General features: G+C 33.9%; 2 long non-coding RNA genes across 2 annotated transcripts; both read right to left on the bottom strand.

Annotated features, from left to right (window-relative positions):
• LOC110271282 lies at positions 211-1,545 on the bottom strand. The gene is made up of 2 exons (XR_002361838.1): positions 856-1,545; positions 211-799 (listed from the first exon to the last, which is right to left on the bottom strand). It is a non-coding gene; the product is annotated as an uncharacterized LOC110271282 (long non-coding RNA).
• Positions 3,288-3,755, bottom strand: LOC107638078. Its single transcript, XR_001619727.2, has 2 exons — positions 3,692-3,755; positions 3,288-3,564 (listed from the first exon to the last, which is right to left on the bottom strand). It is a non-coding gene; the product is annotated as an uncharacterized LOC107638078 (long non-coding RNA).

Genomic DNA, 4,639 nt, shown 5'->3' with positions numbered 1-4,639 from the left:
AGAAGTGCTGCCACTTAGTTCTCCAGCATTCACATATTGACTTCTTTCAGTGCCAGTATTTGCAGACACATTAACTGACCAACCATCTATGTAAAACAAATTTTAAGGCTGAATAAGCATTACAATAATAACTAACATAGCCCCAAGCAACAAAAAATACAGCTAACTTTATCATGGCATCCTATAATTCTCATTCTTTCCAGAAATTAATTAAAAGAAAAGTTTCAATTAGTTAGCAATAAAGGTTTCATTTGAATTACAACCGCTAAGAGATACATTATGCTTAGGCCTTAAGCTATGGCTACAAGACATTGTGGGCTTTAAGAACAAGAAAATTTCTTGGTTGGAATGGAAAACGAACAACTTAGGAGCTTCACGGAAAAATAATGAAAATAAGGGAATACAACTAAATGTCAGCGGAAAAAAAATAACAAAAGGCAATAAACTCTGGAATTTAGTTTCTATATAAAGAAAAATAAGGTTCAAGTTCACATAACATCTTAGCACCATTGACAAGATCCCTCTTCATCCTAGCGTTCTGCACCAACTGCTTAACACCAATGTAGACTCCTCCTATGGCAACAAAGGTCAATGCATAGTTGCCCATCATCTTGAAAGTTCTTATGAGGCCTGGAAGAGCAACGTTTCTCTCAACACGAGGAACATGATTCCAGGTGGCAACAACAGTACCCAGAGGGGGCCAGAAATTAAACCAGTTGTTGCACCCTTAATAGTTTTCATCAATGCAGAGTTGTAGGCAGCATACTCCTTATGAGAATCATGTTTTATTCTCTGACCTCTGAAATCAATAAATGCAGAGGTGAATGCCAATGCTGACCCAGCCCGAAACCGAACCTCCTTGAACGTGTGAAACTGGGCATCTTGCCGAGGAACCTGGATGATTTTGGCAAAAAAATGCAAGTAAACGACGAGAGCGGTGCCGTGAGCTGCAGCAGATCATAAGGAAGTAAGGAACCAGTCAAAATGATCGGCGCAAGCGAAGAGGCGGCAGAAAGGAACAGCAGCTGCCGTCGGCTCAACCTCCTCTGGCTCCTCGATCTCCTCCTCCACCTCAACCTGTTGCGACGCTGAAGTCTCGGCACCGGGATCAATATACAGAGACGGCGACTCTGGCGGCTCTGAAACCTCAGACACCGGAGTGAGAGTCTGTATGTGCGGCGGGGACCAACCGAACAGCTCTCTCGACACCATCACGCCCTCCGATCCCTACTAGAATTGAAACCAGTGACAGATCCACCGTTATTCACAAGGCAAAATTCGATTCGAGAAAACGACGTGGAGGAACTGGGGGGACGATTCGAACAGAGCTTCGTCTTCTTCTTGGCCAGAGACTACACGAACAGAGCTTGAGAGAAAGAAGAGCAGAGTAGAGACGACACGAAGAGAGCTTCGGACAAAGAAGAGCAGAGAGGAGACCGAGTGACCGACTGACGGAGACACTTCTTCTTTGCCCAGACAGGAAGAACACTTTAGATCAAACACTTTTTTTTATTTTTTTATTTTTTATATATGTTTTTATTTTGAATTTTGAATTTTTAAATGGTTTCAGATTTAAAATTACAAAACTAAGGCTAACTAAATTTTGACTAAATTAAAAAAATTAAGATAGTTTTTTGTTCAATATAAAATAAAATATTTAAGTTTTTTTTATAAAATTAAATAAAACAATAATTTTTGTTAAAATATAAAAAAAAATAATAAAAGTATTGATATAATATATATTTAAAAATTAATTAGTGACGCAAAAAAAATATAATTCACATGTCATATTTTAAGTTGTCGATGTTTTTATTATATTGTTATGTATGAATTTAGCATCGTATCAAAATATTCAGGTCCAAAGATAGGGAATTCATGTCGCAAATAGGGTGTTACTTGGACCGTCCTTAATAAGGTTATTCAAATTTTTAAAGTTGACAGTTGAAAGCGATTAAATAATTTGACTAAATTTTTATAGAACAGTTCTTAGTTATTAACTTCACGTGAAATTGACTGCTACACCTGAGTTTTCACTTTTTAACTAACTTATTATTACTATAAATTGTTTTATATAGGATATAGTTTTAAGTATTGTCCTGAGAATTGGATCGAAAATAAAAAAAAATTGTTTCATTAACCAAAAACCAATTATTAAATCAGTACTATTTATTAAGATAAAATTTGATTATAAATAATTGATTAACTGGTCAAATTGATCTCATTTTATAGCGGTTAACTGATTTAAAATAAAATATTTTTTTAAAAAAATTATATATTTCATATATATAAATATATTATATTATTATATCCGGTTTATCTTCGATTAAATCTTTAAACTTTTGAACTTTTAATTCTACTAGTTTGATCACTGATTTAATTTTTGAAACTTTAGTTTTAAGTAAAAATATTTTAATAATGCCAATAGTTTCTTTCTTTTGTCATTTAATCTAAGTTTTTGTAAATGGCACTTTTAATACACTTAACATGGTTGTAATTTTTATGAATTATGTCTGTTCTTTAAAAACTTATCTAAGTAAAAAAAATGCCTTGATGCCCTTGAAAAGGTGCTATGCTTAGGTGGCTTAACAAATTTCAAACTAAACACACTTTAACAGTGTAAGATTACATTTTTTGGTTTGCATGTTAGATCTTTAAAGGAAAGGCCTATGGTAATATCTAAGTTTGAGTGAAAAGAGCTACCGTTACCTTATTAATTAAGCTCATCTACAACATAAATGAATTTATTATAGACATGATATATAACTGAATATAATAATATTGTTTGATCTATATAGTTGACTTTATCTTGATGGAATTTATTGTTTAAGTTTTCGTGCATTACAATATAATTTTATCTATGCATTAATATTTTTACCATTTTGCATAACTTTGATGGAGACCAAACCTGCCTTCTAAGACGGAAGATGTGTAGTAAATCCTCGAAGTATTTCATACCTTTTTTCAGCGTAGTATTACCACAAATAATATTTGCTTTCGAAATAGTCATTCCCATATGACTATGAGTGGCATCGTATTTTTTGGAATCTTCCACATTGATCTTGCAGCTTCATTTGAGGCACATATTTCCTCTATTTATTTCCACATTGTTATAACTTAATATATTTAGCCACCCAAATAAAAGCAACACATTGCCTTCATCCAAGAGTGTAGATCTATCTATTATCTATCTTTTCTTATTGAACATAACACTTACATAATGAAAACCAGTTTTGAGTTTCAATAATCAACTGTCAATTTATTGTGTGTGTATATATACTATATTACTATGTACTGAAAAAACATTTCTCTATATAACATTAGAGGATACAGTTACAGCAGCCATTTTAAATAAAAAGATTGTGGTCACAACAAACTGACTTTCTTTATAAATGAGATGGTAACAAAATGTTCAGTTCAATGCTGACGCCTGAAAAAGTGAAAATTCAATGAAGGCAACAAACAATCATTTCAACTTCTTACTGAAGTCCGACAGCTCAAGAACTTGAATTCTGGGGATAGCCGCAGCTTCTTCTCTCTCTTTCTGAGTGTTGTAACCCCAGTTCCCTGATCCCAAAAACAATTACACTTATCAGGCACACTCGACCATACGTATCACGATGTCATGTAATATTTTCCCATGAGAGAATCCATTCCAATTATAAACTGGTTAAGAAATACAAAAGGAAGCTACCTAAATACAGATTCCATTGATCTAACTCAGGTTCTTTGATGACATTTTTTAAACTTATCCTAATTTGACTAGAAAACAAGCCATTTTTCAATCCACTTGTTTAATCAACTAAATAAAACAGACCAAAATATTATGATAAAGAAAAAAAAAGACAAAGAATAGTAAAATTTTGTCATGCTTGTATATAATAACAAACAAGTGTAATTACCCGTGTCATGCACGTGCCATGCACGTAATAAGATCGAATAAAATATTAAAATGATAATTAAATAAAAACAGAAAAATAGGATTATAAAATTTGTAAAAAATAATAATAAATAAAGTATGTAACACCCTACCATACAGAGTCTTATGCTTAAGTCATAATTCAGAGATGGCAAGGTATTACGACCTCTAAAACAAAAATTTAGTACGTATAGTATTATGAATGATTGATTATAACTAGGAGCCTTTGAAGAAAAAGGGGTAAACAAAAACCGTAACTCGAACGCGCAACACTCCGATCGATAACGTAACGAACCGGGATAAGCTAACGCGAGATCATATATATAAAGAGTGTCAAAAACGGGAATATCAAGACTCAAAACCCGGTTGCGAAGATAACCGGTCCGAGCATAGCAATATATACATATAATAAAATAAGGAAACCCCAAAGGAAACCCAAAGGGACACAAATACAGAACCCTATTCTCCAAAAATCTCCTATAAGAGGAGTCATCACAGTTTGTATTATTTAATGGAGATAAAAGTATCTAAACCTAAACATCTACCTGTTCGTTCCCCTCCCTTCCCCTCCCTTCCCCTCCCCCTCCCAACCAACACGCTGCGGCAGTACATCAGCAGCTCTCTACCTCCACTCACACAAATACCAGCAGCCGTCTTACTCTCTCGAGGCGAGGCCTCGGCACCATCACAGGGAATATAGATGAACTGATAGAAGAACGATAG

This window comes from Arachis ipaensis, chromosome B04 (assembly GCF_000816755.2).
Source record: "Arachis ipaensis cultivar K30076 chromosome B04, Araip1.1, whole genome shotgun sequence".
NCBI lineage: Eukaryota > Viridiplantae > Streptophyta > Magnoliopsida > Fabales > Fabaceae > Arachis > Arachis ipaensis.
Note: the sequence above shows the minus strand (reverse complement) of the source record. Positions and strands in the feature narration are given on the sequence as shown.